This window comes from Enhydra lutris, unplaced genomic scaffold (genome assembly GCF_002288905.1).
Source record: "Enhydra lutris kenyoni isolate GAN:26980312 unplaced genomic scaffold, ASM228890v2 scaffoldscaffold10, whole genome shotgun sequence".
NCBI classification, from domain to species: Eukaryota; Metazoa; Chordata; class Mammalia; order Carnivora; family Mustelidae; genus Enhydra; species Enhydra lutris.
In genome coordinates, this window is record NW_019154094.1 from 14,505,211 (window position 1) to 14,526,820 (window position 21,610).

At 47.4% G+C, this 21,610-nt stretch overlaps 1 protein-coding gene across 1 annotated transcript in view; it reads right to left on the reverse strand.

Annotated features, from left to right (window-relative positions):
- The window catches only part of LOC111143883 (Rho guanine nucleotide exchange factor 3), a 312,758-nt gene extending 292,791 nt beyond the window's left edge, over positions 1-19,967 (reverse strand). Inside the window, 1 exon segment of the mRNA XM_022497910.1 lies at positions 19,905-19,967. The gene's annotated coding sequence lies outside the window, so the exon portion shown is untranslated.
- Between the last annotated feature and the right edge of the window lie 1,643 nt (positions 19,968-21,610).

The window sequence follows — 21,610 nt, forward strand, 5'->3', positions numbered from 1 at the left end:
TGCTGGGCGCCCGCTCTCTGCATCTGCAGGCTGGAGGTTAGGGGGGCCGCAGGGTATGACCAGACATAGCCCCTGTTATCACCATGCCCTCAGCCTGGAGAAGGGACCAAGAAAACGTGAGGGATGAGAAAGTAAACAGGGAGAAGCACTGAGGGGAGTTCTCCCTTGTAACGTCTGAGCCAAGACCTGTGTCTGCAAAGGAGCTGGCCCTGAGAAGAGAAGGAATAAGAACATTCTGGATGGAAGGAATGTCACACTCAAAGGCTGAGAAAGAACAGAGATTGGGATCTTGCTAGAAGGCATAACAGGGAGTGGCAGAGTGTGTAGGTGAAGGTAAAAAAAAATTTGGATTTTTTCCTAAGCAGAACTGGAATCCACTGGAGGATTCCGCTACATCTCAGCTCTCCTCTTGAATATGCACCACACATGTTCTCTAAGAGGATGAAGGGCATTCAGTTGACTTTGAAACCCTTTGAAACCCTTCTCACATACACATGTGTGTGTGTGTGTGCGCGCGCACAAGTGTGCATGTGTGTACTAGCATGATTATAAGTCCAGGCTTCTGAATCTCTGCCCTTTGTGGCCCGACAGGTAACCTCAGGCAAGTTGCTTTACCCCATTAGCCCACTGCCTCTGCTGTAGCTGCTGGGATGAGGTAGAGGCGTAAAGGAGACAGAGTTTGCAGAGCCCTGAGCCCAGCAGGTGCACACCAAATGCTCCATCAGTGTAGCTGCTATGATTTCTATTTCCAAAAAGGAGCTGAAAAACAACTCTGGACCACTTCTAACTTCTGCTGGGGAGCCTCCTGATGGCCTGCATGGGAAGTGGGCACACCTGCCCCTACTCCCACAGGGCAGGGGCGGGGGTAGCCGAAGCCAGAGTTGGAGGGGGTGTGCACCCAGAGGAAGTCAGGGCAGGGCAGCGGTGGCCTCTGAGTCACAGCCCAGCCCCTCCCTGCTACCTCCCTTTGTTCTCTGGGGGATGGAACTGTGACTCACCAGGGCTCTAGTCCTGGCTGGGGCCCATCTGACCAGGGGACCAGACTAGCCTGCCCTCAGTCACTAACACTCCATGCACGCAGGCTGGCTGGGGGAGCTGCTCCTGCCAGGCCGGACCCCAGCCAGCAGCAGCAGATCTCAGAGGGACCCTCTGGGCTCTTGTGGGTAGTTTACACACCACCTCCTTTTGGTTTGTGGCTGTTTTTTTTCCCCTGAGTGCTCCATCTTAATTCACTTTTAACCTGTGAATAAAAAGTCCAAGAGACTAACTGTGATATTCATACCCATTTCATACCCTCTAACTCCTCTGATACTTTTTTGTTATTATAGGAAAATATACATAGCATAAAATTTACCATTTTAGGGGCACCTGCGTGGCTCAGTGGGTTAAGCCTCTGCCTTCGGCTCAGGTCATGATCCCAGGGTCCTGGGATCGAGCCCCGCATCGGGCTCTCTGCTCAGCAGGGAGCCTGCTTCCACCTCTGTCTTTCTCTGCCTCCCTCTCTGCCTACTTGTGATTGCTGCCTGTCAAATAAATAAATAAAATCTTTTAAAAAATTGACCATTTTATGGGCAGAGGACATGAACAGACATTTCTGCAAAGAAGACATCCAGATGGCCAACAGACACATGAAAAAGTGCTCCACATCACTCGGCATCAGGGAAATACAAATCAAAACCACAATGAGATACCACCTCACACCAGTCAGAATGGCTAAAATTAACAAGTCAGGAAATGACAGACGCTGGCGAGGATGCGGAGAAAGGGGAACCCTCCTACACTGTTGGTGGGAATGCAAGCTGGTGCAACCACTCTGGAAAACAGCATGGAGGTCCCTCAAAATGTTGAAAATAGAACTACCCTATGACCCAGCAATTGCACTGCTGGGTATTTACCCTAAAGATACAAACACAGTGATCTGAAGGGGCACGTGCACCCGAATGTTTATAGCAGCAATGTCTACAATAGCCAAACTATGGAAAGAACCTAGATGTCCATCAACAGATGGATGAATAAAGAAGATGTGGTATATATACACAATGGAATACTATGCAGCCATCAAAAGAAATGAAATCTTGCCATTTGCGACGACGTGGATGGCACTAGAGGGTATCATGCTTAGCGAAATAAGTCAATTGGAGAAAGACAACTATCATATGATCTCCCTGATATGAGGGAGAGGAGATGCAACATGGGGGGTTAAGGGGGTAGGAGAAGAGTAAATGAAACAAGATGGGATTGGGAGGGAGACAAACCATGAGTGACTCTTAATCTCACAAAACAAACTGAGGGTTGATGGGGGGAGGGGGGTTGGGGGTGTGTGGTTATGGACACTGGGGAGGGTATGTGCTATGGTGAGTGCTGTGAAGGGTGTAAACCTGGCGATTCACAGACCTGTACCCCTGGGGATAAAAATATATGTTTATAAAAAATAAAATTTAAAAAAAATGATAAAATAAATAATAGAACAAGATAGAAAAAAAAATTGACCATTTTAGCTATTTTTAAATGCACAATTCAGGGGCAGTAAGTGCATCACACTAACCATCACCACTGTCTGCCTCCAAAACTTTTCATCATCCCAAGCAAAGGCTCTGTACCCACTAAACTATAGCTCCCCCTTCTCCCCTCCCCGGCCCTGGTAACCTTTGGTCTATTTTCTGCCTCCAAGAATCTGTCATTTGAGGAATCTCATGTAAGTGGAATCACACAGTTTCTGTTCTTTTGTGTCTGGCTTATTTCACTCGGCATGTTTTCAAGATTCACCCCTGTTGTGGCAGGTGGCAGAACTCCCTTCCTATGGCTAGTAATACTCCAATGTATGTAATTACCACATCTGTCTATCCACTCATCTGCCAACAGACACTCGGGTGGTTTCCACTTTTTAGCTACTGTGCATAACGCTGCTATGAATACGGGTGTACAAATAAATGAGTTTTTCTCTCTAAACAATTCCCTGAGATGGGCTGTGATTACTGTCATCCTCAGTTTACAGACAAGGAAACTGAGGTTACCCCTGTCAGAGGGCGGTGCCAGCATCTGAACCCAGACTGATGACATTTTCACCTTGTTTCTCCAGTTGTGACAAAGAAATGGAGCTGCTCAGCCCCCATGCATTTTCTGTCCTGTACAATGCCTTACTGAGGTCTGTAACATCGTTCCTTGTTCTAGCCTAAATTCCACTGAAAAGGGGAATGGGGGAGATGCTGTACTGGTGGAATTAGTCTAGACTCCCTCCTTGCAGGGAGAAACCCAACTCCATCTAGACTGGGGAAAAGGGGTATTCGTTGGAAGGATAGTGGAAAAGCTCAGTCAAGTGACGGCATCCAAAGATGATGTACCCAAGCTGTCACTACTCCAAGTCAGGGGCCCTGTCCTTACTGGTCTGGACCTGGGTGCTTCTGAGCATCTTCTCTGTTGCTTCTGAGCAAGTCAGGGTGAGCTGGGAGAAGCCCATGGCCTGGCTGGGCAGGTTCTCTATGTGGCCCTGAGCCAGTCATCACAGCCAGTGGTGGAGATCGCGATGGGCCCAGCCCGGGGCCATGGCTCCAACCCAGGCTCGGGAGAATGGAGACTCCTTCCCAAGGAGAGGGAGGGAGGCTTGGCAAATGCCTAACACAGACGCTCACTGTGGTGCAATCTACAACAGCAACAAATTGGAAGCTGCCCAATAGTCCTGAACAAAACAAGGTTAAATAAATGAAGTTGCTACAACTCAGTGAAACATGATGTACTGTTTAACAAGTAATAATCATGAAGAGTACCTAGCAACTTAAAAAAAAGAAAAGAAGGGATGCCTGGGTGGCTCAGTTGGTTAGGCAGCTGCCTTCGGCTCAGGTCATGATCCCAGTGTCCTGGGATCGAGTCCCACATCGGGCTCCTTGCTCATCAGGGAGCCTGCTTCTCCCTCTGCCTCTGCCTGCCATTCTGTCTGCCTGTGCTTGCTCTCTCTCCCTCTCTCTCTCTGACAAATAAATAAATAAAATCTTTTAAAAAAAAAAAAGAAAAGAAAAGAAAAAAGAAGTTTGTACAAGAATGCTTGGTGGGAAAAGTTGGGAGACACAGACATACACATATACCTATCTCAATGAACAAGTCGTAGGTAAGAAAAAATACAGGCAAGCATTGTATCATAATAGAAGAATCATAAATGACTTTTTATCTCTAATTTCCCAATTTTCATTTATTGGTTCAATAAATATGCTGAGTGTCTACTTGGTGCCAGATGAGGTGCTGGGGATCCGGCAGAGAAGAGAACAGAAGGAAAAAACACTGTCCTCGTGGAATTCACTTTCCAGTGAGGGAAGCAGACAAAAACCATATCCCCTATGCCGGACAGTGACAGGAGTAAGGAGACAAAATAAATCAAGGAAGGGAGAGAGGGATATTGGGGAGAGTGGTAATAGTTTAGACATGACAGTTAGGGAAGGAGATATCTGAGTAAAGGCTGAAGGAAGTGAAGGACCAAATTATGTCAACGCCAGAAGAGAAATCCCCGGCAGAGGGAATAGGAAGAGCAAAGGTCCTGGGGCATCCAATTAGAGGAGAGCATTGAGGCTACTATGATTCAGCTGGGGTAATGAGGGGAAGAGTGAACTAAGGAAGGAGTAATAGAAGAAACACAGCCAGATCACGGTGGTCCTGTAGGTCACCGTGAGGACATTAGCTTCTGCTGTTAAGATGGGAGCCCTTCAAGGGTTTTGAGCAAAGGAATGGTAATCTGCCCACTAAGAGTCCCTCTAGCTGTGAACTGAGGACAAACTGGAAGGAGGTGAGGACCAAGCTTGGGAGACTAGCAAAGAGATCACCACAGTCCCTCAGGTGAGAGGGGAGTGTAGTTTGGACAATGGGTGAAGAGTGGCCACGTTCTGGGTATAGTTTGAAAGTACGAACAGTGGGATTTCCTGATAAGAGTCAAAGATGACAGGCTTTGGGTCTGAACAATCAGAAGGATGAAATTGCTGTTAACTGGCAGGTGGTTAGAGGACCAGCAGAGAAAGGTGCCCTGGAAGTCAGGTAAAGAAAGAGCTTCAAAGAAGAGAAAATGCCCATCTGGATGGGGGCAGGGCCTGAGAATATGCCATTGGGATGAGCAACATGGCAACGAGCACAGACCTGGGCAAGAGATGTTCATGAGGGGAACCCAAACCTGGCTGGGAATCACGGGTTCCCAGGAGAACAGGACAGCAACATTATTCCAACAGCCAAAAGGTGGGAACAACCCAACTGTCCTTCAGAGAATGAATGGATAAACAAAACGTGGCATATACATACCAGAGAGTATCATTCAGCCTTAAAAAGGAAAGGCATAAGGACACCTGCTACAACATACATGAACCTTGAAGACGTTATGCAGAGTGAAATAAGCCAGCCACAGACAAAAAAGACAAATAGTGCCTTGTTTGTATTGATGCCATTTATGTGAGGTATCTAGAGTTGGTAAATGCATAGAGACAGAAAGTAGGGTGGTGGTTACCAGGGACTGGGGGGAGAGAGAAGTGGAGAATTGATGGGAACAGAGTTCCCATCACCCAAGATGAAAAAGTTCTAGGGGTTTTGCACAACAATGTGAATACGCTTAACAAGACTGAATTGGATGCTTAAAAATAGTCATGATGGTGAGTTTTATGTTACATGTATTTTATCACAATTTTTTTAACCAATGAGAGGGGAAGGGAGGCAGAGAAGGACAGTCAGCAAGTCCAAACAATTCTTTCAAGAAGGTTTACTCTAAACTAAAGAGAAATGGGGGCATAAGTAGGAGGACAAGTGAACAGAGGGTTTTGGTTGTGGGTTTTTTTGTTGTTGTTTTTTTTTAAGTTGGGAGAAATAACAGCATGTTTGTTTTCTGATGGGACTGATCCAGCAGGCAGTGTTCTCAAAGGTTTAAATTATTTCCAAAAGAAAAGCTGTATTTTTGGGGGGTGATGAAAATGTTTTGGAATTGGATAGTTGTCATGGCTGCACAACCCTGCAAATACACCAAAAACTACTAAGTCGCACTTTAAAAGAATCAGTTTTATGGTATGTGAATTATACGTTAATAAAAATCAGAGAAAATGAAAAACAAATAATAAATTTAATATTGTCTGGATACCATGGACTCACAGACAGCCTGAGTTCCCACCCAAAGAGCCCCAGATAGTTTCTGTGGCCAGTGGCCCATGGGTCACTCAGTACCTTGTGGCACAGGAGAAGGGAGCAAAGTCTTCCAAGTTTAGGCTGAGCTACAAATGCTACATCAGCACACAGCCTCTACAGAGAAAGCCACTGAACAAGCCCCCACTGGCTGCACATAAATGGCTCTATTTACTTGGAGCCATGAACTCTCAGGTCTCTGGTGTAAGAGAGAAATGTAAGAAAAATGCACTCAACTCAAAGCAAGAAAACCTGCACCTGCCACCCCCTCCCATCTGCCAACCCATGCCATGGTTGTCTAACTGCATGGGAACCAGGGATGGGCTTTAGGGGGCGATCAGTCATGGGTGGGGGGGAATTCTTTCTGAAATGTCCTTCTATTTGTAACACTGTCACACTCAAGCTTCCCACTCACTGCCTTTTTCCTTTCTTCGGAACAGTATCTTGCTCCCTGTTATGCTTAATTTTATGTGTTGTCTAGACCATAATGCCCAGATAGCTGGTCAAACGTTATTCTAGACGTTTTGTGAAGGTGTGGGTATTTTTTTAGATGACATTAATATTTAAATCAGTAGACTTTGAGTAAAACAAATTGCTCTTCATAATTTGGGTGGGCCTGATCTAATCAGTAGAAGGCCTTCATAAAACAAAGATGGACCTCCTCCTCTAGCAAGAAGGAATTCTGCCAGGAGACTGCCTTTGGACTTGAACTGCCTTCCCCGCCTCTCTAGCCTGCCAGCCTACTCTGCAGATTTTAAACTTGCCAAGCCTCCATACTCACATAGGGGGACTATCACTTCCTTTAAATATATATATCTCTCTCCCTCTCTTGCTCAGTATATGTGATTTATCAATATACATATATCATATATATATGGAAACCAGAGAGCGAGGGAGAGTGGGAGAGAGCATACATGCCATTGTATATAACATATATCATTATAAATTATACACTTCATATATTATATATGTACACATTACACATCATTATATATTACATAATATATATTATATACTTTTATATATTAACATCCTGTTCAATTTGTTGGTTTTGTTTCTCTGGAGATCCCTGACTAATACACCTCCAAAACTATTTACTTTCCATTGTAAATTATCCCTTATTATCTGTACTTGCACGAAATTTCAAGTCATCAGATGATTAAGAAGATAAAAATAAAAAGCCTACGTGGGGAACCTGGGTGGTGCAAGTGGTTGAGCATCTGACTCTTGGTTTCAGCTCAGGTCATGATCTCAGGGTCATGGGATCACCCCCCACATTGGGCTCCCTGCTCAGCATGGAGTCTGCTTGGGACTCTCTTTCTCTCCCTCTTTTCCTGCTCCCCCCACTCCCTCTCTCAAAATAAATGAATAAATCTTTTTTTTTCCCAAATATTTGATAGAGAGAGGCAGGCAGAGAGAGAGAGAGGGGGAAGCAGGCTCCCTACTGAGCAGAGAGCCCGATGTGGGGCTCGATCCTAGGACCCTGGGATCATGACCTGAGCCGAAGGCAAAGGCTTTAACCCACTGAGCCACCCAGGTGCCCCTAAACGAATAAATCTTTTTAAAAAAATAAAAAACCCACAAAATAAAGCAACTGAGGAAGAATAACATCTATGTATTGATCAAAGCCATCATAGTGGATATATGTGTTTTTAAATGCAACTTTAAGTCAAACAAGTGGTATTAATTTTGTATCCACTTTGTGGTTACCTTTTCAATCTGTAACAACTCATTAGGATATTAAGAGGCACCTGGTTGGATCAGTTGGTAGGGTGTGTGACTCTTGATCTCAGGGTCATTAGTCCAAGCCCCACACTGGGTATGGAATCTACTTTAAAAATAAATATTTTTTTTAAAGGATAGTAAATTATACCTTCTTCCCTAATCATTACAGGAGACAGGTACAAGTCCTGGGTTCATGCCATGAACTTGTAATAGGACTTAGCCTTTCTGGGTTCCATCCCAGCTCCACTACTCACTCACAGTGTGACCCTGGGCAAGTTACCTCTCTGTGCCTTTTTTCCCCCATCCAAAAATGAGGATAACAGTACCCTCTCCCTGAGGTTTTTGTGAGGATTAAATGAAATAATACATGTAAAACACACAGCAAACCATCTAGCACAGAGTTTTTCAAACAGTAGGTTTTCCCCTATTTGTGAAATAAATCTAGTGGGTCTCACAGCCATCATTTCAAAAAAAAATCATAAATCCACTAATGTAGCAAAGAATGACTGGAGGACATTAAACATACATAAGATAAGTATTGTCTCACCAAACTTTCATTCTGGATACACATGTGCTTGCACACACATGTGCACTCATACATACAAATACACCAAATGATAGCCTATAGATTTATTTCTTACAGTGGGTCACAGTCAAACACAGGTAGGAAAAGCCAGACTCCCACCATATAATAAGTGCTCAATAACCTTCGGATTATTGATAATAATCATCATTATTATCTCATTTGGAAAGATAATATAACTTTCTTTATTAGCGTAAGAAAACAGGGTTGCTCACCCTCGTATCACCTCTGCCATTCATTTGCTGCCGTGCTGTTTAAGAGTCACCCCACCTCCCTAAACCCACTTGCCAACTCTCTCTCCTCAAAGGCTTGGTGGTCATTTAAATGTTTTCTGACTCACAGGGCTGGCCAAGGATTAGTGAGGCCCTGCCCAGCCCAGAACAGATGAAATGCGAGTGATCTGTTGAGAAAACCACTGGAGTTTGCAAGACGGCACAGGGTTTTGGTAAAATTAAAGCCAGGCTGGGGCGAAGCCGTCCCCTGCACCCCCCTGGGAGGTGTGTCATGGGAAGAGGTTACACAAGGGCAGCTGAGCCGTATCTTCGGAGACTGGAACTTCAGCTCCGTAACACGCTTCCTTGTTCTGGGCCTGGGTTGTATCACTGTGTTTTTCCCCTAACTTTCCATGTGCACAGGCATGCACCCACACCCCACACTAAAGAATGGAAGTAAAATCCCCATGAACAGCTTGATCTAACAGATTGGGTAAAGGGAACCTGCTAAACCACAGGAACTTGGGTTCTGAAGATCTCAAAATAATTTCCATTGCCTATCATGTTCTTCCCCTCCAGAAACAAACTAAAAATCTCCGTAAATTAATACTTTTTTAATTCCTTTTTTTTAACTGTGTTTTGTTTTGTTTTTGTTTTGTTTTGTTTTGTTTTGTTGTGTTGTGTTGTGTTGTGTTTTTGTTTTGTTCCCCTCTCTCACACACAGTAGCACCATTTTGTTTAAAATGGAGCCCCTCGCCCCAGCAGAGAGCACGCTGAGGTGGAGTGGGTTAGCATCTCCCAGTGTAGTTCCCTGAGCTGTTCCTTCAGTTTGGAAAAGCAGTTTGTTGGCACACACGTAGGCACTTCGCTTTTCACTTCTTCTTCTGTAAGAACACAATTGTGGACTTGTGCCAAAGCATGACATCTGGAATGCATAAGTGCAGGTAGAGGTGTAAACTAATCTTCTATTATGTGATAGTATTCCTTTCTTATTTTTATTCCATTCTTTAAACCATGATGCCAGTTTGGCGGGGAGGAGGCAAAAACTGCTTTAGCAGAACCCTTTCCTTAAATGAAATCCTGGCTCTGCTCAATAGATGAAACAAGTGAAAATGCAGCCTCACTCTGATACCCTCCAGCACTCCCTGGTGCCTCCAGGGCTGGGGGGCCGGGGTTGGGGGGGGGCGGGGAGTGCCAGTTCTCACCAGGATTCTGGTGAGGCAGGGAGTATGGGAAGATCTCTAGGGCTCACCATCACGCCCTCAGATAAATGGAAGCCAGGTCTGCCATTAGCTCAGTCTATGCTAGAGGCATTCCCATTTCACACGTTCAGGAGTTAAATGTTTTATCCGAGGTCTCCGGCTTAGATTAGACAGGACACTATACTTATCACTTTCTTCAACAAGGAAAAGAGATGCTGATGTCCCCGGGTTTTGTCTCTGCAATCAGAAGGGCCCTATTAAAATCTTTTTTTGCAGGGGTGCTTGGGTGGCTCAGTGGGTTAAAGCCTCTGCCTTCGGCTCAGGTCGTGATCCCAGGGTCCTGGGATCGAGCCCCACATCGAGTCCCACATCGAGCCCCACATCGGGCTCTCTGCTCAGCAGGAAACCTGCTTCCCTTCTCTCTCTGCCTGCCTCTCTGCCTACTTGTGATCTCTGTCTGTCAAATAAATAAATAAAATCTTTAAAAAAAAATCATTTTTGCAAAAACTTGACAAGCTGATCCTAAAATTCATATGGGGACCCAGAATAGCCAAAACAATCATGAAAAGGGACAAAGTTAGAAGACACACTTCTCGATTTCAAAAGTTACTGCAAAGCCTGGGTGACTCAGTTGATTAAGCATCTGTCTTCAGCTCAGGTCATGGTCCCAGGGTCCTGGGATCAAGTCCCACATGGGACTCTCTGCTCAGTGGGGAGCCTGCTTCTCCCTTTCCCTCTTCCCCTCCTCCTCTGCTTGCTCTCTCTCACACTCTAACTCAAATAAATAAATAAAATCTTTAAAAAACAATAATAAATAAAAATTTAAAAACAAATCAATAATAAAAAGGCAACCCAATTTTTTTTAAAGATTTTATTTATTTATCTGACAGAGAGAGAGATGGCACAAACAGGGGGACCAGGAGAAGCAGGTTCCCCACTGAGCGGGGACCCAATGCTCGATCCCAGGACCCCAGGGATCACAACCTGAGCCGAAGGTACATGCTTAACCGACTGAACCACCCAGGTGCCCCAACAACCCAATTTTTAAAAATTGGTGAAATATCTGAAAAGACACGTCTCCAAAGAAGATATGCAAATGGCCAATAAACACATGGAAAGATATTCAACCAACACAATATTAAAGAAGAACAAAGTTGGAGGACTGCCGCTACCAGACTTCAGGACTTATTACAAAGCTACAATAATCAAGACAGTGTGGTATTAGCAAAAAAACAGATAAAAAAATAGAGAGCCCAGAAATGGACCCACATATATACAGGCAACTGATTTCTGACAAAGGAGCAAGGTATTAGCAAAAAAACAGACAAACAGATCAAAAAACAGAGAGCCCAGAAATGGACCCACATATACAGGCAACTGATCTCTGACAAAGGAGCAAAGGCAAAACAATGGAGCAAAGATATTCTTTTCAACAAATGGTTGAAAACTGGACATCCACATGCAAAAAAAATGAATCTAAACACAGACTTCTCACTCTTCACAAAAATTAACTCAAGGGGCGCCTGGGTGGCTCAGTGGGTTAAGCCTCTGCCTTCGGCTCAGGTCATGATCTCAGGGTCCTGGGATCGAGCCCCACATCGGGCTCTCTGCTCAGCAGGGAGCCTGCTTCCTCCTCTCTCTCTGCCTGTCTCTCTGCCTACTTGTGATCTGTCAAATAAATAAATTAAAATCTTAAAAAAAATTAACTCAAAATGGATCTGAGACATAAATATGAAATGCGAAACTATAAAATCCTTAGAAGATAACATAGGGAAAAACCTAGAAAACCTTGCATATGGTGATGCCTTTTTAGATATAACACCAAAAACACAATGTCTGAAAGAAATAATTGATAAGCTGGATTTCACAAAAATTGAAAACTTCTGCTCTGCAATAGATAATTCCAAGAGAATTAGAAGACAAACCACAGACTACAAAAAATTATTTGCAGAAGATATATTTGATAAAGAACTGTTACCCAAAACATGCCAACAGCTCTTAAAACTCAACAATAAGAAAACAAACAACCTGAACTGGAAATAAGAAAGACCTTAACACACACCTCACCAGAGAAGATACATGGATGACAAGTAAACACGTGAAAAGAGTCTCCACATAGGTCATCAGGGAAATGCAAATTAAAGCAACAGGATACCACCCCAAGCCTATTAGAATGGCCTAAATCCACAACACTGACAATACCAAATGCTGGCAAAGGATGTAAAGTAACAGGAACTCTCTCATTTGTTGGTAGTGGGAATGCAAAATGGTACAGCCACTTTGGAAGGCAGTTTGGCAGGTTTCTTACTAAACCAAATATACTCTTTTTTTTTTTTTAAGATTTTTATTTATTCATTTGACAGAGAAAGAGATCACAAGTAGGCAGAGAGGCAGGCAGAGAGAGAGGAAGGGAAGCAGGCTCCCTGCTGAGCAGAGAGCCCAATGCGGGGCTCTATCCCAGGACCCCAGGACCATGACCTGAGCCAAAGGCAGAGGCTTAACCCACTGAGCCACCCAGGCGCCCCTAAACCAAATATACTCTTACCACACATACCAGCAGTCACACTCCTTGGTATTTACCCTAAGTAGCTGAAAACTTTTCCACACAAAAACCTGCACGTGGTTGTTTATAGCAGCTTTATTCACAAGCGCCAAAACTTACCAGCAACGAAAATGTTCTTTAGTAGGTGAACGGATAAACTGTGATACATCCAGACAATGAAATACTACTCAGAACCAAAAAGAAATGAGCTATCAAACTATGAAAAGACACTGAGGAACTTCAAATGCATGTTACTAAGTGAAAGAAACCAATTGCTACGTACCGTATGATCCTAACTATATGACATTTTGGAAAAGGCAAAACTATGGAGACAGTAAAAAGACCAGTGTTTGTGCAGGCAGGAAGGTGGAGATGAAAAGGTAGAGACAAAGGATTCTTAGGGCAGTGAAAATACTCTGTATGATATTATAGTTGTGTGTAGAATTATTATTATTCATTCATTCAAACCCACTAAAGGCACAACACCAAGAGTGAGCCCTCAGGTAAACTACAGGCCTTGGGGCACCTGGGTGGCTTAGTGGGTTGGGCCTCTGCCTTTGGCTCAGGTCGTGGTCCCAGGGTCCTGGGATCGAGCCCCGTGTCGGGCTCTCTGCTCGGCGGGGACCCTGCTTCCTCCTCTCTCTCTTCCTGCCTCTTTGCCTACTTGTGATCTCTGTCAAATAGATAAATAAAATCTTAAATAAAAAATACGGGCTTCATATGATCATGATGTGTCCATGTAGGTTCATCCCTGGTATCAAATACACCATTCTGGTGAGTGATATTGATAATGGGGGAGGCTGTGCATGTGTGGGAGCAGGAAATATAAAGGAAATCTCTGTACTTTCCTCTCAATTTCATTATTAAAAGAAAAACTAAAACTGCACGAAAAATTAAGTTAAAAAAAAAAAAAGATGTCCAACACCACTAGCCATAGGGAAGTGAAAATCAAAACCATGATGAGATACCACTTCACACGCCCTAGGATGGCAGTAATTAAAAAATGATGGGCGCTAACAAGCATTGGTGAGGATGTGGAGTCATTGAAACCCTCAAGCACTACTGATGGGATTGCAAAATGGCGCTGCCCCTTTGGAAAACAGTACGGCAGTTCTCCAAAATATCAAACAGCGAGTCACCATATAACCTGCAATCCCACTGCAGGTACATACCCGAGAGAACTGAAAATACACGTCCACACAAACTTGTACCTCCCTTGGGGGAGGTGAGGGTATAGAAAGAGGGGAGATGTGTATAGACAGAGAAAGCACTCTTGGACATACGGCTAAATGAGGAAAAATTCACAAAATGAGCCCAATAGAGGTACCTGGGTGGCTCAGTTGATTTGGTATCTGACTCTCAGTTTTGGCTCAGGTCATGATCCCAGGGTCGTGAGATCGAACCCTGTGTGAGACTCCACATTCAGTGCAGAGTCGGCTGGAGATGATCTCCCTCTCCCTCCGCCCTGGTCCTCCTCTCTCTCTCTCTCTCTCTTTAAAAATAAATAAAATCTTTAAAAAATTTTAAAAATGAGCCCATTCTGCTGGTTTTTTAAAGACATTCACAGGTACACACACCTGTACATCAAAACATAGGAGAAATACCCAATCAGCTGATCATAAATGTTCTCTCTGGAAGCAAGCCAGGGATGAGGGAGGTGGAACTTTACTTTTTACTCCACAATTTCCGATTTGTTTACATTTATGTACATGAAGAATACAAGTAGGAGCATTTCTTTTTCTAGGCAAAAGGGAAGGAAAGAGGGAAGAGGCCCCTGGAGTTGAGGAGTGTGGGAGGTTCTGCAAGGAGCGAAAGAGTATTCCAAGTAGTAGGAACAGCAGGGGCAGAGCTACGAAGGTGGAAAAATCCTCTGGGGCATTTGAGGGGCTGTTGGGTTCAACCGCATTGGAGGGTCCAGCAGGTGACCTGGGGTGGGATGTGGGGAAGATGATCTAGAACAGTCCACCGAAGCGGCCAGGTTCCGAGAGCCACAGGTACATGGAGGCCCCCCCTGTAGTGGGGGAGGCCTGGGAGAGACCATGGGGACAGGAGGGAGGACCATTTGGGCGTGACCAAAACTCACGCCATTTCACACCTGGCATCTGTCTCACAACAAACATGCCCTCGGCTCCATTATCCAGATTTAGCTCCGAATACAATCGTCTCCAAAAGCGTAGCACCCACCCCTGATGAAGTCTCCAAGTCCAAATGAAGAACTCCTGGTGTGTTTGAGCAAACTTTCGTGAGCACAGTGCCGTGACGGAGTGACATGTGTCTGCTTTAGGTCACCAGGGAATGACCACGGCCCTTCCTGCACAGGGGCTGTGACAGGATATGCGCTCTGTGCATTCATCTCCACGGCAAACCCATAAGGTCCAGTCAAGCACTGTCCCCATGCATAAATATGGAAACTGAGGCTTGGAGAGGTCAGGCACTTTGCCCAAGGTCACTCCACTAGTAACTCAATGCTGGAGCTGAGCCTGGAACGAGGACGCCTCCCACCTCCAGACATATCAATGTGCCTTAAAACCAGCCACCACGCTAGATCACCACCCCAGCTTCCAGGAAAATATTAAGCTCAGAATTAAAGATGGATTCAGGGCTCGGGGTTCTATCCACAGGAGCAGCAAATCCTGATCCATAAGTTATCATAAAGCGGAGGTGGGGTTTCGGGACGAATAACTAACTTGGGCTGTTAAATAACTATTTCAGTCTTGAGCTAGATGAGCGAGGCAAGGCACCACCGACCAGCCTGCTTTGTCCTTCAACTCTGGCCAAGGTCTCCAGCCTCTCTCCTTGGAGCATTCGGTTTTGACTTGGGCCCCATGTCCAACTCTGCCCTGAGTCATGGGTCTATCTTGGAAAAGTCAGGAGTCACCTGGGGAAAGAAAGCAATGGCCTCCTCCCGCCTTGCTGTTCTGTGGCCACCAGAGACCCTGGAGCATCCCTTAACCCCCCAGCAAATCCTCACCGTGCCAGGGACTGAGCAGTTGGTGGGAACCAGCCTCTGCCCTCCCAGAGCTGTCATTCCGCAGGGGCTGTACACCAAAGCAAGATCTGTAGGAGAGATTTAAATGCACCTGGCTCTCTTGACATCACTGAATCAGTCTTCTGGGAAGATCCCCCTCCCCTCCACCTCCTCTGATACAACTGAACAGAGCTCCAGAAAGACACAGTTGGCAAATTATTCACCACTTCCCCCCTCGCTTTTCTTAGTCAGGAAGATGGGGATACTGAGAAGATCTGTACCACAGGAAGGTTCTAGATGATAAATGAGGATGCCAGGCCGGAGCCCAGTAGCACAAGGCACAGCCATTCAGAAGAACTGGCATTTATTGACGGCTAAGACAGTTACTTTTCCACAGAATACACCAATACAAGGGTACACATGCACACATGCATGCACGTGCACACACACAGCCATGCGTGCGTGTGCACGCACACACACACACACACACACACACACACACTGCTATAACTGATGAGAACCTGAGCTCATTTGAGAGCTGGTAACTCTTCAACTGGACCTTTGCACATGCTATTCTCTCTCCCTTCCACCCCACCCCACCCTCTAATAGAAGGGACTTGTAGCCATCCCTTTCTTTTCTTAGATGTCATTTTTCCAAGAAGCCTCCCTGTCATACCTCCTTTATGCTTGGCTAAGTAATGTCCAATGATCAGCCAATCAACCACTCAGTGGAGAGAATGGGAAGCGGGCATCTCCTGGTCCATGATCCTACACATTTTCATCACTTCATTTTTTTTTCCATCAAAGCTTCACTAAGTAACTACTTTCCCTCTAGGTGGTTCCCTCTAGGTGATGACTTGCTTACGACCAAATGACACAAAAGAGGAGGGGGCCCATGGCTAGGGCAGGTGAGGGGAAGCAAGTCTTACTATGTGCAGGGTTATACTTCCAGCAGTACTTCCAGCAGAGGCTCATGCTCATTGCCCAGGTGGCAATTTCAGGAAACATCATCACTCCAGGTCCCTCTGGAAAGGAAGGCATAAGCCTTCTAGACAAACATGAGAGCCCACAGTGCCAAGAGCTTACTCCAGCCATGAGTTAGGATCTGGGGAGGAGGTGAGGAAGGTTCTGCCCACACTGCCTCATTTCCCCTCCCCCTTCCCCCATGAGAGAGACCATGTCCAGGGTTCAAGAGCCAACTGGTCAAACCAGGAATTCAACCACAACCTTGGGTCCACATGCGTGGAACTGTCCTCCCCTGGAAATCCACCTTGCTCATTCCTCTAGGTTTCTGCTGGAATGCTGCTTTCTCAGAGAAACCACCCCTGACCTAACCCAATGCTGCCTCCAGGGCAGTCTCTCTGGATCCCCTTCATCGCCATCATTCCACTGACCACACTCTGATATCATACTATAGCTCTACATGTCGATGGTCCGTCTCCGCCACTGGGACGTAAACCCCACAAGGGAGCGACACTGCCGGCCTTCTTGACTGCTCTGTGGCCACTGTCAGAGCCCTCCCTCCAGAAGTGATTCTTGACTAAATGGAGTAAATGAGCTAAGCTAAGAGGCTAAGGCACCCATGGAGCTAGGACTCCATATAACTAGTCTTCCTTTTTTTTTTTTTTTTAAGAAAAAGTATACCCATTTTCATAACTGAATGAACAGTATTCACTAAAGTGAAGAAGAAGGCAAAACTCCTCTTCAAACCTCTCCAGAGCAGACCCCACTCCACCCACCACACTGGCGATCTCCCACAGAGCAATGCAAACTGACTCAGTTCATCAGAATCATGTATAAAAGCATTTCATTTTCACTCGTTTCAACCTGTTCAGCCTGTGCAAAGTGATCTGAATCAGACAATATTTGTACAAACCATTAAGATAATGCATCCAAGGATGAATTTTTTTTTTTAATATATCCGGGGCCAGGGCACCTGGCTGGCTCAGTCAGCACAGCATGTGACTCTTCATCTCAGGGCTTTGAGTTTGAGCCCCATGGTGACCACAGAGCTTACTTAAGGAGAAAAGAAAGTTCTTCAGCTCACCCCCACTTCACTCAGAGGCTGCTCATTCATTCTGTCACTAAGGAACATTTATTGAGCATCTACTGTATGCAAGGGGCCAGAGTTCAGTGGTAAAGAGGGCAGCACCTCTACCCTCTTGAAGTCTACATTCTCCTGGGTGGAAGCAGACAATAAACCCAGAAATAGATACATGAGTATGACCACTTCAGGGAAGCTGCATGAATAAAATACAATAGGAGAATGGGAAAGGTACTGATAAGGGGGACAGACTGCTTTGGACAGAGTGGTCAGAAGAATCTTCTCCACAGAAGACACATCCAGGCTAAAGGCAAAGATCATGCCAGACTTGAGAAGGAGCGGCAGGAGAGTGTGCTCGGCAGAAGGAAGAGCATTTGCAAAGACTCTGAGGAGTCTCTTCAGACAATCTGAGTTCAAATTTTCATGAACCACATCCCTTCCTAATGGCCCCACCACAGGCCAACAGTCCCTACTCCCTCAGCTTGCCTTCTCCTTTCCCCAGCTGACTTCTTTATCAGATCTTCTCAAGTTAAGGCAGACCTGAATTTTCCAATGGAAGTTATACCCTGAGCAGGGTCACAAAACGTCATGTGTACACTTCCGCCTCTGGGAGACAGAGGTCATGGTGACAACCTGGGTCTGCTCCTGTACAGGCGGTAAGAATCTCCCCACCAGCAATGCAGAGTCCCCTTTTATGGGGCGCAGGCCCTTTGCAGAATATGATGAAAAGGGAACTCTCTGGAAAAATATACACCTGTGCTCCAAACAGATTTCATCCACATTTCTAATCTCATATACATTCTGGGAGATTCCTGGAGTCCCCTGAATCAGAACTCCTGCCTGTGGGCCTAACACGAAAAGAAAGAAGCTAAACTGGGGCAGGCTCCACTAATGGAGGGGAGGGGACAAGATCAGGTCTTCAGGCCCCTAACTACACTCCCACACTCACAGAGATCAGACAGGGTGTCAGCCTACCGGGGGGCCCAAAGCCTGAAGGAAATCAAGTGGAGCCTTATCCACTCCCCCTCAGTGAGGCAAATATCCAGTCACACCCTAGAATTTCCAGAGAAGGTTTGAGACCCCATTTCCCACCAGTGTCCTTGACAAAGGTCATCTCCAATCTCATATTCTGAGATACATTTTGCAAAAGGCTGCTTAACCATAGGAAACATTACCACAAAGCCTAAGTGTTTCAGCGCCGAAGGGGACACCACTGTGTGAATAATTCAGGTTCTTAGAAATGGAAGGAGCAAGAGTGCCTGCCCATACCCACCTCACTGGGGAGCTAGGCATGCGGATGCCCTGTTAGATGTCAGCCATAAAAATAACAAGAACAACTACATAAGTAGAATTTACCATGTATCGGGCACTTTAAGAACTTGAACCTTATGCGACCCTTTAAGATTTGTACTATTGTCACCCCCATCGTACAGATGAGAAAACTGAAGCATAGATGGGTGAAGTAACTTGCCTGAGACTATACAGCTAAGCCAAATTCATAGAAAAGCTCTCCTCTTCCACACCCCAACCAAGGAAGAAAGCAGTTATACCTTGTGCTGCGCATGAAATGCTTTAACATAAGTTTCTGCGGGTGCATCCAGGACAACTAGTGTTTGGCAGGTCTCACACCTCTGCCCAGTGCTGGAAGCAAGCCTGGTTCAGGCATTAAATGGAGAAAGAGTCCTCTAGGAACAAGTCGCTCTGTTTCAAAAACGCTCAAGTCCCTGAGGAGGCTGAGAGCGCAAGTGCCGCTCTCCTTCGTGGCAAAAGTCCAAAGGAACCCATTCCCCCCGCCCCCTCCACGCTCGGTCCACTTCCACACTCAGAAAATGCTCACCGGTCTCTGGCTAGGAGGCACCGAGATTCACCCTAACTCCCTGGTGTCCGCCTCCCTCGCCTCTACCTCAAGACCCTCTGGCTGCTCAATTTAAAAAGATGCAGCCGCCAGCACAAGGGCCCCGGGCGGGCCCGGAACCACGGCCGCCGCCCTGCGCGCTCAAAGCCCGGTTCCTGGCAGCGAAGTGACCGGCAGCCCCGCGAGCCACCACCAGCAGCGCCCGACGCGACGCTGACCTGTGGGCGCCCCACCAAGGCTGGGGAAGACTCGGAGGGAGAGGACAGGTGGCGCCTCCCTCCCCGGAAGTCGTTCCGGGAACTTTCGCTTAAAAGCTCCCAGGGACCAAAATCAGGGTTTCGGCGCCAGCGGCGGCCGGTCCGGGATGGCGGTGGCACTGCCCACCTGCGTCGCGCTCAGGCGCCCAAGCGCGCTCCGAGTGCCCCGGGCTGGAGAGCTCGCAGAGCCCGCTTTGGCACCGAGACCCGCAGGGGAGACCCGGCGGTGGGGGCAGGGGTCCAGCTCGGGGTAAGGAGTTCAAGACCGGGAGAATCCAGCCCTGGGAAGTGGCGGGCCCCGGGGCGTCTAGCGGGGGCGTCCAGCCAGGGAGGGTCTAGTCGGGGGGGCGGGGTTCCCGGCCGGCCTCCCGCACTCACCTCCGCGGCGCTCAGCGCTGGCTCGGCCCGGCGGGGCTGGAGAGCGCACCGCGGCGACTGCTGTGGTGGTGGCTGCTGCGGGGGCGGCTCCCCCGGGCAGGGCGGGGCCGGGGGCGGGGCGGGGGCGGCGGGGGCGGGGCGGACGCGCCGGCCACGTGGGCGTGAGGCGGGCGGAGGACCCCCGCCCGCGCGCGAGCGGGGTGGCGCGAGACCCAGACGCAGTTACGCCCGGCCGCAGCTCGGCACTCCCCCCTCCGCACGCCCCGCCGGGGTCCCTGGGAAGACTAGGAAGGCGGACGAAGGAGAGGAGCCCGGCCCCCGGGCCGCCCTTTTACCTAATCCAGAGTCTGGCGGGGGAGAATTTACCCCGTCGGGGAAGGGGTGCGCAGCCCGGCTCCCGCTCTCGCGGCGGCGAAGGAGTTGCGGACCCCCGGAGTAGGCTTGCGGGACAAGTATCGGAGCCGGAGGGGACTGGCGACCCAGGGGTGCCCTGGCGGGCGAAGGCCAGAGTCTGTGCATGGAGCTCCGCCCCGGCCCTAAGCTGACCTGCCCCGCGTCGGGTCGTGCCCGAGCCTCGCTTTCCTGGACGGTGGGGGTGAAAATGAGGACGATAGCGAGCTGCGCGAATCTCCGCGCGCCCAGAAATCCTCAGGAAGAGCCGCCAGTGGCCTGGGTCACCGTGCGGAAATAAACAGGCGAATCCAAATGAAACTATTTTCTGCATTCATTCATTCGACAGAAAACGCCTACCGTCCTCAGGACCCCCGAGGACCAGTAATAAAGAATGCGCTATTCATGAGGGTATATAGCTCTCATGAAAGTACAAACTGTGATGGTAAAAATAGAAAATTCATCAGTACTTGCTTTCATGGTGTCAGGTGTGCATTTTAATTTTTTTTTAAGATTTATTTATTTATTTATTTATTTAAGAGAGAGAGGGCGAAGCAGATTTTCCGCTGAGCAGGGAGCCCTACCCCGGGGCTCCATCCCAGGACTCTCAGATCCTGATTTAAGCCAAAGGCAGACACTAAACCGATTGAACCACCCAGGCGCCTCTGGGTGTGCCTTTTAAGTGTTTGATCTACTTCTAACACTGACAACAGCCCTGCGAGCTGTAGGAGTTGTGCGGGCCCACTTCCCAGATGAAGAAACTGAAGCTGGGAAAAGTGAGGCCAGCCCTCAAGTCAGAGGAAAGAGGATCAGCCCAAGAATTTCGGCTCCTGCCAGGCTGACTCCAGTAAGTGGCAAGAGCAGCCTGAGGGGACCTCCCTCGTTTCTAACCACCACCCCTGCATTCCCAGGAAGCCGGGGCTGTTGAGGACTCCTTGGAAAGGCACCTGTCCTGAGAGCAGCCTCTGGGAGGCAGACCTCCCAGCCCCACCCCCCACCCCCCAAGACCAGCCCGAGGTGATCAGAACTGATCTGAGAGCTGAGACTCTTCATTGCAACCCCTGGGTCTTGCTGCAGACACACGCCTCCTAGTTCTGGGTGGCCTCTTCCTGGCCTGCATCCTGCCTTTTGGGCCAGAAATGAAGCATCTTGAGCAAACCAGCTTTCATTTCAACAGCTGCAACTTCATTCCACTACAACTTGAAGGGGACTCCTTGACCCCAAATCCAGGGCCTCCTGACCCAATCATTTCTTGTTCAAGGAACACATACCCTATGCAGTACTCCATTTCCATTTCGGAGAGCAAAACCTATATC